A 14,601-nucleotide genomic window follows, 5' to 3' on the forward strand; every position below is an offset into this window, starting at 1 on the left:
CAGATGTTCCTGACCAGCACCTCCCCCGTAAGGAGTAGACAACCCTCAATCACCTGAGGACAGGTGTGGGACGTTTCAGTGCAGCACAGGATCCATCACAGACTGTGTAGCATGTGATGACCAGCTGCCCTATATACCAGCCACTGAATGGTGATCGTGGCCGAGAATGATCATGACCTAGACAATGACACACTCGACTGGATTGCTGCAACGGAGTGTAAGGACATACAACAGAAAAAGATCTGGATGATGTGCCTCTCTCTCTCCCCTGTAATTGGCTAAAAAAACACCCACAAGCACAGCGGACCCAGATTGATGAATGCAACATGAATGAACAGTGGATTCCAGAAAACCTATGCCCTAAAACAGTTTTGTTACAAAATTCAAGATTTTGATGCACCTCTTACACAATTTATGTTTTTGGACATTTTTTATCCTTTATTTTGTTCTGTTAGCAGTCTGTGGAGCATTATGGGAATATCTCTTTTTGCATTTCAAGTGTTTTTTTTAAATGTACTGTATGTACACTTGCACATTGGATCTGTTTGCCTTCATGCTGCTGCTATCTTTATTTATATTGTATTTTATTATCTTGTTTATTTTTGTAATAAACGTTGTCAAATATACAGTATATTGTCTATTTCATCCAAAATGTATTTTAGGTGTTTCAATAATTAACACAGTTCATGTCAAACACTGTTTTAGTCTACCATTAAAATCTTCCTAGGAGCAAGGTTGAGCCCACTTGGATCCCACGTTTATCCCCTATGGTTCCCGCATAGAATTGCCTAGGTGGGGCCCAACCAGGGCCCATGTAGAACCCACCTAGAGCCCACACAGGCTAGCCCAAGCGGCTCCCACCTGGGTCCCATATACATTTGCCGAGGTGGGGCCCACCCAGGACCCATGCAGAACCCACGTTGATCCCACGTGGGCTAGCCCAAGTGGTTACCACTTGGGTCCCATATAAATTTGCCGATGTGGGGCCCACCCAGGGCCCCTGCAGAACCCACGTTGATCCCACGTGGGCTAGCCCAAGTGGTTCCCACTTGGGTCCCATATAAATTTGCCGAGGTGGGGCCCACCCAGGACCCATGTAGAACCCACGTTGAGCCCACGTGGGCTAGCCCAAGTGGATCCCACCTGGGTCCCATATAAATTTGCCGAGGTGGGGCCCACCCAGGACCCATGTAGAACCCACGTTGAGCCCACGTGGGCTAGCCCAAGTGGTTCCCACCTGGGTCCCATATAAATTAGCCGAGGTGGGGCCCACCCAGGGCCCATATAGAACCCACACAGAGCCCACGTGGGCTAACCCACGAGGGACCCTTGTGGAAACCGCGGACATTCCCACATAGAACCCATGTGGGCTAGCCCAGGCGGTTCCCACATGGGTCCCATATAAATTTGCCGAGGTGGGGCTCACCCAGGACCCATGTAGAACCCACGTTGAGCCCACGTGGGCTAGCCCAAGTGGTTCCCACCTGGGTCCCATATAAATTAGCCGAGGTGGGGCCCACCCAGGGCCCATGTAGAACCCACACAGATCCCACGTGGGCTAACCCACGAGGGACCCTTGTGGAAACCGCGGACATTCCCACATGGGGCCCATGTAGGGAAGCCCACCCTGTACCCATGCGGGACCCATGTGGGCGTGCTGGCTGGGTAAGGACCCCCAAAATGATATGCATTTGGCTGTGGACCCCCATCTCAAAATATTTAGTTCCAGGGACCCTCCAGAAGCAAATATTTGCTTAAAAATCTTCACTCTGAATTTAGGTCTTGCCTTAAGCTAGATGCAGAATAGATACACACAGCTCTCAGACCCATTGTCAAACGAAAGGTTGCATGATGCATGCCCTCTATAGAGGAAACATGCTTCCTGTAGCATCAGACAGTCTAGCTGCTTGTATGTCTGTCTGTCTGTCTGTCTGTCTGTCTGTGTGTGTGTGTGTGTGTGTGTGTGTGTGTGTGTGTGTGTGTGTGTGTGTGTGCGTGTGCGCGTGCGCATGCGCGTGCGCGCACGTGTGTGTGTGTGTGTGTGTGTGTGTGTGCGTGTGCGTGTGCGCGTGCACGTGCGCATGCGCGTGCGCGCACGTGTGTGTGTGTGTGTGTGTGTGTCAGGAAATACAACACCCAGGATACCCCCCCCACCGCCCCCCATAAGTGCAACATGCAAAGCCTATTTTTCTATGTATTGAAACTAAACGTTTCCCACATATTGACCACATATATTCATGTTTCAAGAGAACAAGGTCTAACTGCCAGTAAGTTGGCTGCTAGGTAGGTGTTGCATTGGAGTTGCACACACATGTGCAAAGATAATTGCGACCGAAGGTCGCATATACTCTGAAGAACCGTGTCGCTTGAGTGTCCTTCCTTCCTTCCGTAACCTCATGACCGTCCTTCCGTATCCTCTGTGATGTCAGTGTGATGTCAGCGAGTTGTGACATCACCTCCTGTACAGGGCGGCTACACGAAATGTGGATAACACTATATATGGAGATAGTCCAGTCCATCATGTCGACAGTCATATGAGACTACCGTCATAGAAAGTAACCATTCTTAGGCCGGAGTCAATGGCTGTCTAAACATGGAGATGTGGATAACACTATTTATGGAGATAGTCTAGTCCAATATGTCATATGGGACTACCGTCATAGACAGTAGCCATTGTTAATCCGGAGTCAATGGCTGACTGTCTGTACAGGAAGTGATGTCACATGACATACTTTTTATGCCCATATATGAGTCCTAACATGGAGATGTGGATAACACTATATATGGAGATAGTCTAGTCCAATATGTCATATGGAACTACCGTCATAGACAGTAGCCATTTTTAGGTCGGAGTCAATGGCTGTCTGTCTGACTGTCTGTACAGGAAGTGATGTCACATGACATACTTTTTATGCCCATATATGAGTCCTTCTGTACCACATCTCCATGTTTAGGCAAACTCCACACAGAAAGGCCCTATCGCCAACCCAACCTAGGGTGTGAGCGATAGGGCCTTTCTGTGTGGAGTTTGCATGTTCTCCCCGTGTCTCCTAGGGTTGATACCCTCACAAAAACATGAACAAACTCCCCCCAGAATGACAACAACTAGAATCGTCAGAGAAACGCTGTGGTTGGCCAGATGGTCAAGAATTGGCGCGACATGTCACCCTGAGGTCGCATTCCACCCTCAGGTGTCTTACTAGTGTATTATAAACACATACATGGTATGCAGAGACAGAGAGTCAGCGTAGTGTCTCAGTAAACTATAGCAGTGGTTCTCAACCCTTTCAGGCCGCGACCCCCAAAATAATCATATTTTAACTAGGGACCCCCCAACCTGACGAGCACTAAGAGTTGAGGCATTTGACAATTTGGTCAATGTTTAATTTGTTATTATAACAAATATTATTAAAAAGTCCTTAAATTGTCACTTTTAGAGTTTGTTATGATATGTTACGTTTCATTCAAGGGGTAATAAAACATCATCCTTATTGTGGCTTTATTCTGTCTTATTCTGTCTTTGTTCTTGTCTAATAAAACATTATAAGTTCTAATTACCAACACATTATTTCTTAATTATGGCTTTATTATGTCTTATTTTGTCTTATTAGTGTACTGTAAAAAAGGGTGGGACCTCCAGATTTCCTTATTCTGCGCAACTTCCTCCACTCCCTCTGGGAGTATACCGAGGCGTTCCCAGGCCAGTCTGGAGATATACTCCTTCCATCTGGTCTTAGGTCTGCCATGGGGTCTCCTCATGGACGGATTAACCCCTGCGAGGGCCCCTGGCCGATAGTCCCCCCCCCCCCCCACCATAACCCCTCTCCCTCCCGATACGCACTACCCAGCTCAGATTTTAAGCCATGAGGATCATCTGAGGGCCAATAAAGCACCTGTAGACAACAGAGGGGCCCACTCCCACATATTGGATTTTGAATTAACTTATACATTTAATTTTAGTAAATTGTCAATGACCACGTGGCTCAGTTCCCCCTGAGAGCCAAGGGCCCCTGGCAACGGCCCCACCGGCCCAAAGGTTAATCCAGCCCTGGGTCTCTGATGCTGCCTTGTCTGTAGCGACACCAAAGGAGGGCAGTATACAGTGGTGTACAAAAAGGAAGCATCTAAAGAGAGATATCTTTGCAGGTGTGTAACATTGTGTGTTGTGTGTGTTATTGTGTTACAGATGGAGATGTTTGAGTGAAGAAGAGAAGAAGAATTCATGGTAACAACAAAAGGTCAAAGCTTGCAGACCCACAATTAATGTATTATAAGCAGAAATTAATGAGATAAAGTAGAATGAGAGCCCAGACATACAAGCTAGTGAAGCTATAGGCTACTTGATGTATTCATTAATAGTTATAGCAATAAGCCAGGGTGATATACTGTACATACATACATTATTTTGATTTGATAAAGACCATTTGAATTGAATTGTTGAATTGATTCTAATGGGATCAGATTCATCAGACCATTAGAAAGTGGCATCATGCACAGTGGTGGAAAACATACTCAAATGTTTTACTTACAGTAAGTAGAAGTATCAATACTGCAATGTAGAAATGCTCTGTTACAAGTAAAGGTCCAGAAATGTACTTGAGTAAAAGCACAAAAGTATTGTCATCAAAATGTGCTTAAAGTACCAAAAGTAAAAGTACTCATTATGCATTGTCCCATTTCAAGGTTTCAAAAGTATAAAAAGAAAAAGTGTAGATCTCACAATTGTGAGCTTGTAGATCGGCTATTTTCAAATGGCCGAAATGTATAGGGTTGAAGGGGTTAATGTATGTTTTGTAATAATAATCATTAATCAATCTACAAAGTTGTCAAATAAATGTAGTGGTGTAAAAGTACAACATTTGGATTTGAGATGTAGTGGAGTAAAAGGAAATCGGAAATACTCAAGTTAAGTACAAATACCACAAAATTATACTTAAATAAATGCACTTAGTTACTGTACTTTCCACCACTGGGCATGCATGCACAGCAGGGGTGAGATCCATGACCGGCCGCATGCATGATACATACAACAGGTGTAGCCTGTAACAGGAAAGGTGGGCACCAAGACATTTTGGGCACTTGGTAAAACTGAGCACATTGGAAAAATGGGCACTTTAAAACCTACACAACCCCCCAAAATGATATGTATTTGGCCGCGGACCCCCATCTCAAAATATGTTGTTCCAGGGACCCCCCAGAAGCAAATATGTGCGTTAAAAATGTTCACTCTGAATTTAGGTCTTGCCTTAAGCTGTCAAACGAAAGGTTGCATGATGCATGCCCTCTATAGAGGAAACATGCTTCATGTAGCATCAGACTGTGTGTGTGTGTGTGTGTGTGTGTGTGTGTGTGTGTGTGTGTGTGTGTGTGTGTGTGTGTGTGTGTGTGTGTGTGTGTGTGTGTGTGTGTGTGTGCGCGCGCGCGTGTGTGTGTGTGTGTGTGTGTGTGTGTGTGTGTGTGTGTGTGTCAGGAAATACAACACCCCCGCCCAGGATACCCCCTCCCCACCGCCCCCCATAAGTGCAACATGCAAAGCCTATTTTTCTACGTATTGAAACTAAATGTTGCCCACAGATTGACCACATATATTCATGTTTCAAAAGTTGGCTGCTGTAGGTGTTGCATAGGAGTTGGCATTGTGCAAAGATGATCTGTTATAAACACATACATGGTATGCAGAGACAGAGAGCCAGTGTAAACTGTAGCAGTTGTTCTCAAACCTTTCAGGCCGCGACCCCCAAAATAATCATATTTTAACTGGGGACCCCCCAACCTGACGAGCACTAAGAGTTGAGGCATTATATTTAGTGTATAACACGGTTCTATTGTGAAAACAGGCAGCAGATCTATATGCTCACAATACCTCGCATAAGACTCACAATACCTTGCATAAGAGGTGTTGTGAGCATGTAGATCAGCTATTTTCACAATTTCTGCCTCTAATATTTGGTCAATGTTTAATTTGTCATTATTAAAAAGTATTATAAAGTCCTTAAATTGTCACTTTAGAAACGTGCATATACCCTCTATACACAATGTTGCACATTGAGTTAATCATCTGGGGACCCCCCTGGGGGTTCCGACCCACAGGTTGAGAACCACTGTAGCACAGCAGAGCAGGTGGTCACCCCGACACTGACAAACATCTGGCTTGCACTTGAGCTTCTCAGAGCTCTCAGCAGCCTCATGCAGTCATTATAGGCCACTGTGAGTCAGTCTCTGATGCTGCCTTGTCTGTAGCGACACCAAAGGAGGGCAGTATACAGTGGTGTACAAAAGGATGGATCTAAAGAGAGATAGCTTTGCAGGAGTGTAACATTGTGTGTTGTGTGTGTTATTGTGTTACAGATGGAGATGTTTGTGTGAAGAAGAGAAGAATAATTCATGGTAACAACAAAAGGTCAAAGCTTGCAGACCCACAATTAATGTATTATAAGCAGAAATTAATGAGATAAAGTAGAATGAGAGCCCTGCCTGAGCTACCCAAAGACATACAAGCTAGTGAAGCTATAGGCTACTTGATGTATTCATTAATAGTTATAGCAATAAGCCAGGGTGATATACTGTACACACATACATTATTTTCTTTGGATTGTATTGTTTTCTCTTGCTGATAAAGGCTCTTTGAATTGAATTGTTGAATTGATTCTAATGGGATCAGATTCATCAGACCATTAGAAAGTGGCATCATGCACAGTGGTGGAAAACATACTCAAATGTTTTACTTACAGTAAGTAGAAGTATCAATACTGCAATGTAGAAATGCTCTGTTACAAGTAAAGGTCCAGAAATGTACTTGAGTAAAAGCACAAAAGTATTGTCATCAAAATGTGCTTAAAGTACCAACAGTAAAAGTACTCATTATCCATTTCAAGTTTTCAAATGTATAAAAAGAAAAAGTGTAGATCTCACAATTGTGAGCTTGTAGATCGGCTATTTTCAAATGGCCGAAATGTATCCACGAGTTTCCAACGCCCCATAGTGCATTGCGCAGACGCTGTACCGAGCTTCCGGCGCCGCAGCCGAGTGTGATTTACAAGCTCACAACGGGCTGCATCTGCGACGCGACGTGAGCTTGTATGTTTGCTGTTAAACCGGAAGTGTGGTGCAAACAGGTCCAAATAATATCCAGTAAACTCCCGCAGAAACAGGTGGATAGGGTTGAAGTGGTTGATGTATGTTTTGTAATGAAAAAAATAGCAATCTACCACAAAGGTATCCTTAAATAAATGCTCTTAATGTTACTTTCCACCTCTGGGCATGCATGCAGCAGGGGTGAGATCCATGACCGGCCACATGCATGATACATACTGTAACAGGAAAGGTGGGCACCAAGACATTCTGGGCGCTAGGTAAAACTGAGCACATTGGAAAAGTGGGCACTTTAAAACCTACACAAGTATCAAATATCAAACACAAGTACATATGAGATGTAGGCCTGATGAAGGTCAAATGGCCTAAAGTTTGGCTTTTATTTATTGATCCATTTGTGCAGAACCATCTCCCCTCATAGATACTAGAACCTCAGGTACAAATACAGATGTGAATATCTTATCAGGCCTTTCTTGTTGAGAGCTTGTAGATCAGCTATTTTCACTCCTTCATTATTATTATTATTATATTTTATTTATGGAATTTCTTAGATGTGGTTGTTTTTATTTCAAATAATACAATTATATTATTTCAAAAGATTTTCCATCTTTTGAAATATATATTACATTTTTTGTAGGAAATGCGATTTTTAGTGGAACCTCCTGAAGACGTTAAGTTCTTTCCACTCTGACCGGATCAGAAACTAGTGATGTGACCGAATATTTAGATGAAAACCGTTAAAAATGCTATTCGATATTCGGCCAAGTGTTTTCCTTTCGGTACATCCCTATCAGAAACCATAGTTGCTAGAGTCTATATTCACCATTCACAGTAGTTCATTCTCTAATGGTTGCTAAAGTATATTCACCATTCATATGTAGTTCATTCCACTCATGAGAGCTATGGTAACTCAGGGCTGTGATGTGTTTGTGTGAGCTAGGTTACATCACTGGAGGAGGAGAGCTCCACTGATGACGCTCTTTAAAAGCAGAACCCCAACCCCCGTCTCTCTCATACTTTTCTGCATCATTTGAAAGCTTTATATCAAGAGCCAGAAACAAATCTACATAAACAATAATGTAGGGATTATACCTCAGTCAACACAAACTCACTCTATACATCTTTACTTGGACGGAGCCGGTGCCCAAACCCGAGATAATATATCAGCCACTCCTGCCCGGGTCATTCTATGGTGGGATGGCAGGCTCTGTATGTCTGGCAGACAGAGCCTGTGTGCAGGGGAGCACACACTGCCTGTTTCCTCATGCAGTTCAGCCAGTTCGGAGGAACTCTTTTCAGCCAATCAAAATGTTGCATTTGCAACTGAACTGACAGAACAGAGCTTTTCAGGAAGTGAGCTATAGTGCATCTGAGGCCGAGTTCTCCCTCAGTACTCTTTAGTTCAACTTAGTTCAGTGGATGTAATATGATAGCGCTCCTGCCTGTGACCTGCAGGCAGGAGCACACAAAACAACACGTGTTACACGTCTGTGTGAGAAGTGAAACTTACAACTACTACTACTAGACTACTAATAAAAAGGCTGAATTGACTCATAATTATGATATGTGTTTGAGATATGAGTCACACTGTGGTATGTGTACATTGTACTACTGGGCGTGTAGACTATGATGTTGTGGAACTTCTAAAGAAGTGCATTAAGTGCATTGCGTCACCACCAGTGCCTAGAGGGCATTGGTGACTCAAGCTGCCATAATGTTATGAGCTCCAAGTGAGAATGTGTTGCCAGTGACACGGGGACCCTAGTGGTCAGATTGTGTAATCACAGTGCATTAACACTTGGTCTAATAATAATAGTTGCTACACCTACACCTCCTGTGAGGGAAATTCAGTATTTCCAGCCCAACCCAGCTGATTCGCTGCCCACAAGGAGCAATTAGGGGTTAAGAGTATTGCTCAGGGACACACATCGACATTGCTGGCCTGGCCTGGAATCGAACCAGGGACAACCAGGGGCTCTGGTTCCCCAGGCGGGAGAGTGTTTTCTGCAGGTCTTTCAGTCCGAGTGTATCAAAGGGTGCGTTCGGAAATGCGCATCGGGTCTGGTCATTGCAACGCATTGAGAGCTTGTAGAGCCATTTTCACTACTTCATTATTATTATTATATTATATTTTATGGAAGTGTGTGGTTGTTCGTTTTTATTTCAAATAATACAATTATATTATTTCAAAAGATTTTCCATATTTTGAAATATATAGGCCTATTTAATTTTTTGTAGGATTTAGTGGATCCTCCTGAAGACGTAAAGTTCTTTCCACTCTGACCGGATCAGAAACTAGTGATGTGACCGAATATTTAGACAAAAAGCAAAATGCAATTTGATATTCGGCCAAGTGTTTTCCTTTCGGTACATCCCTATTAGAAACCATAGTTGCTAGAGTATATTCACCATTCATATTGTACAGTAGTTCATTCTCTAATGGTTGCTAAAGTATATTCACCATTCATATGTAGTTCATTCCGCTCATGAGAGCTATAGCAAGTAGAAACTGCTAGTGGCTTCTCTAATCAATGGCTGCTCTTGCCAACTAGAATATCGTGTTTTCATGTCCTCTGAGCAGACTGCACTGTATCCACTATCATCCATAGTTTAGGTCCATACGTCCATGCAGCATTGATATCCACTCTTTATTCTTTTTGCCCGACTGTATTAAGAAAGATATTCCAAGTTTGTGTAATGACAGTTATCAGTGTTGGCACATGACTAAATGATTCTACAGCACACCTATTGTGGTGTTAGAGAGCCACCTTGTGGACAATTTGAGCATTAACAGATGTTTTCCACTCAACCCATACTTTATACTTTAATCTCCGTTTTGCTTTACAGGAAACTACACCCACAGTAACATCTGGAAAACACCACGTTTATGAATGCTGTGCTAATGGTTGTGTTCCATTAAAAGGACCGAATGTGACTCATGTACTTGTGGTTCTCATTGACTCCTGACCTCCCAGGTTTAATGTCAGAAGTCGGCTTGAGTTAAGGTTAGACAGTAATAGTAATACAGCTCAGTGGCCTTGTGGTTAGAGTGTCCGCCTTGAGATTAGAAGGTCAGGGTTTGATCCTCGGCCAGGTCATAACAAAGACTATAAAATTGGTACCTAATGCCTAGTCAACATTTGTAGTGTAGTGGGAATAATAAAAAACTAGACTGCACTCTGTTAAGGTGCCAACTTGCGTCTTGTGCACTCGTGGCCATATATGACCTACTTGTGTGCGCAAGTACTACTTTCGGTACTTGGCGGCCATGACGTCACCAACAAAGTGCTCCCTCATTGGCTAAAGGGCCTGCATTTGTACTGTCGATCGGATACAGACGGCACCGAAAGTAGTATGTGCACGCTACGCTGGCGCAAGTAATACTGTATTGTAGGCACATCAAGCAGGTCAGCACTAGAAGTCCCAGGGGGGCGGTTTGGAACATATCGTGTGCGTGCAAGGACCAATTACCTTCAGTGTGTGTGTGCTCCCACACACACACTCCCACCACCTGCACTACAGACTCTACAGGCTTGTGGTCCATACACACCGAGCTGTGCTCTTTACGGTAAATGGTGCATTTATATAGCGCTTTTATCCAAGGCGCTATATAATTACATAGATTGTACATTACATTCACGCACACATTCATACACCGATGGCAGAGGAAACCATGCAAGGCACCAACCTGCTCACCGGGAACATTTAGGGGTTCAGAGTCTTGCTCAAGGACTCTTCGACATTAACTCAGGGGGAGCCCGGATTCGAAGCTGGGAACCCTTTGGGGACCGTTCGTGCTCTAATAACGGTTTCTCTACCCCTGAGCTATGCCGCCCCTACGGCTGGATAGAGGAGGGGACCACAGTCAAGGAGATCTACACGCTCAACTAGTCACACCTCCCAAAACGAACTGATACGACTACTTCTCAGTCTAAAGCTCATGACCCACCTGATCCAACACATTTTTGCTAGTCCAGGATGGCTCAGGGTAGAAGACAGGTTAAGCTATTAGCACATTGGCAGCCATTGACGTGTCATTTGATATCCAGCGCTTAACCGCCATCTACTCGATAACGTGTCAATTTTTTTTTTTTCTCTGCCACCAAAATGTGGAATACCCTGAAACCATCCCTTAAAGAATGAGGATCACTGCTACAAAACAGGCCTGAAAAACCAGGGGACCACAAGAGAACACATCTTCCCCATAGAAAGGAGGTGTCATTCTCTGCCGGCCTTTTCCTTCCTCTCCCTGGTATAAATATGGTGTTTAGAATTAGGTGATGATGTGTATTATTGTGTTATTTTATGCCATCATGATGGACTGAATATATAGGACTTTCTTGTATTATCCTTTTAGCCCAAATGTCTGACTGTATCTCATGCTGTTTACATTTCTGTCTAATAAAGTGTTCATTCAATCAATCAAAGATCAGAGATTACGGAGGACAGAGGCGTGGTTTATGGAGACAACGTGGTTGGTGAAGGATACAGCTGAATGGTTTCTTTATCTTGTCCTGGATGCCCATCTCCTCCAGCCAGGAGAAACCGCTCTCCATGTCATCTTCATCTGCACCGTCCTCTTCCTCGTCAGCAGCGCAGTCTGTAACCTCCTTGGACTCAGAGATCCTGGAAGATGGCAAAAGAAAAACAAGGGGGAAAACTATAAATATAAAGATTCTTACTTCTTCTACTTCTTCTTCTTCTACTGTGTTTAAATCTCCATCTGACTTAAGTCTCTAAATGAGTTTAGTGTAGTTTAGTATAATGTCTATAAAATATACACTGGAGAGTGACTGAGAGGAGGAGAATAGAATGAAATGGCATGTGTCTTACTCTGGGTCATCGTCCTCTCCACGTTTTGTTGAGGATCCCTGCTGCCCCTTGCGTCTTCTCTTCTCCACTAGCGGAAGACTGAACTCAATACCTGAACAAGGTGGACACACAACCATACAGGGGGATTTACAGAATCTGGAAAACACCAACTGTGTTACTGGGTCAGCAAGCAGACAGACAACATTTACCATCAATCAGAGGTCATGTACTGTACCCTCGAAAATACACAAAGCACCAGGAATGAATGTGCTGCAAACACACATTTTCTAACCGAGTCCCTGGCAGGGACAACACTTTAACCCAAGCATCCCTACAGTATTCTGTGGGAAACATTCGCCAAGATCTACAAGCTTGTACATCTAAATCTATTAACTATTCAAGGCAAATGAGTTCAGACAAAGAAGTTTGTAGTTTGAGTGAGAGATTATGCACCGAATAAATCAACTGTTTTAGTTGAAAAAGAACATCTTTAAAAGACTGCTGCAATACATACTGTACTGCAAGATTCAGGTCTACTCCACAAGTTCACATGTATTTAGGTTTTTCCTCCAAAATTCGGATGTCATCACTTGACTGCCAATTCCTGTCAACACCTCGTAATGACAGCATACACAGCTCAGTCAGAAACTTAAGTCTGTATTCTTCAGATACGGAACTAAAGTAATAGTGTGCACATCGAAAAACAATGTGTGATGTCTTCTTTGAATTATCCGATTATTCGACAAAGGTTGCAATAATTCAATCCACCTCACTGACTTCAATGTGTTCCTACACTATAGGCTCTAGTTCTCCCAGGTAAGGTAACATCCCATATATATGTAACATATCTTCGCTCTTAGCCTTATTACAGTCCACTACCAGCACAAAAACAGAAACATTGGCGGTGCCCAATAAATAAAATCATCACCGGACACATTGGAGGGCTCCCATGCTCCACGATATTATTACAATTAGTAGTACAATTATTATTATTATTATTATTAAATGATTTGAATATTAAATACAGTAACAATGTTACAATATATTTTTGTTATTATTATGAGCAAACATTGAATGGTAAATTTTGACTAACGATGCTGGTATCGTAACAGTGAACATGACAGACAGTATAAGAAAGCTTATTATGTACGTTACTAACCTATACCTAAATAATCAGCTGTTCATACAACCTCTTTCAACCTTTAGTTGAACGAGGTTGAGAAGCATAACCTGCCCTTAAACTGTAGTAACATGACGTGTATTAGATTATGTCAGATTAATTTAACAGAACAACATTTTTTCAGAGAAATGTATATAGTTGAAGCATAGGGAAGTCTTTTATTAACTGTCTAGATAGAAGAATCATCAGGTCTCAGCCAGGCCGGGTTGCCTACCCAGGGCACGCAAAATTTGGAAGCCAATATGAAAAATCTTGATGGTAACCAGAAGGCTCACCCCAAAACACGCTCGCCCCCATTTTCTTCCACAGACAAAAACCTATTCTCTGGCCTTCGGCTGTCCAGCATGGTGGAGATAACAAATGTATGCACAGTTCTGCAGATGGGAAGAACAGCATAACCGTATTGACAGACAGTGAGCTGACTCGGGTATTACTGTATTTACTTGTCATTTGCACAGGAAGTTAAGGTTCAGAAGATGAAAGAGGAAATTTACTTTGTCTGCCATTGTAGTGAACAGGTAAAGTTTTTTTTATCAGAATCTTATGACTCTATTAATTAATCAATACAGCACATAATATTAGTAATATAGTAAGTAGTAAGTAGTAATATAGTAGGATATATATAAAAAACATACATTCATTCTGTGAATATCTGTCATACTGTGGAAGTAAGGAAAAAATCAAATAAAAATAAACCTCAAACTTTAACGTATCAAGGTTTACAGCTAAAAGTATTGCCACCCATGCATTTGTTTAAAAAAACACACAACACACAATGGTCTAGATTGTGCACAGTGAAGGAACATCAAGGTTTCTGGAGATGGACTTGGAGCCTTCAGATTGTCCATGTTTGGCTACAATCTGACCTCTGACCTCCTGACAATTCTCTCCTTTTTGAGCGGTGGTCACACCGTCTCCTATACGTGGCCGTGTGTATGCGTGCGTGTCTGTCTATCTGTAGCCTGCAATACCTTTTCTGACCACACATGTTAAGGGAGGGGCGCTGTTGTTCAGCCTCAGGCCAGGCACACTCACACTCACATTCACACAGACACACACACACACACACACACATACACACGCACGCACGCACACACACACACACACACACACACACACACACACACACACACGCAGCCTCCACCGCTCGGTTCACACGAGTGTGATTTTTATTTGGTCCATGCTCAGTGTGTGACACAAAACAGCAGAATGAGGGATTTACTCCATTTAAACTGGGTGGATTAGTGGTTACTAAAGATTAAAGTCAACTTGGACTCACCACAGGTGAGTTCCAGGTGAATAGCCTGCTTGAAATTCTGTATTATTCTAGTTTTATGTTGTGTTCCTCTGCAAACCAAATACTGTATGTTGATGCAAAATATGTTTTCATTTGCCAAGCTTCTGGAAGTTTCTTTCTTTATTTATTTTTTATTTATTTTTTATTTTTTTTACAAATGCAAGGGTGCCAATACATTTAGCCACGTATGGCTGTGGCTTTGTTATAAATGTTTTGGATT

General features: G+C 42.8%; 1 protein-coding gene across 1 annotated transcript in view; it reads right to left on the reverse strand.

Moving 5' to 3' along the window:
• Positions 1-14,601, reverse strand: part of LOC308281586 (uncharacterized protein) — a gene marked incomplete at its 3' end in the record, with an annotated part of 534,349 nt that overhangs the window by 207,073 nt on the left and 312,675 nt on the right. The gene's annotated exons all lie outside the window — the stretch shown is intronic.

The sequence above is a fragment of the Nannobrachium achirus genome (genome assembly GCF_963921795.1).
Source record: "Nannobrachium achirus genome assembly, chromosome: 3".
NCBI classification, from domain to species: domain Eukaryota; kingdom Metazoa; phylum Chordata; class Actinopteri; order Myctophiformes; family Myctophidae; genus Nannobrachium; species Nannobrachium achirus.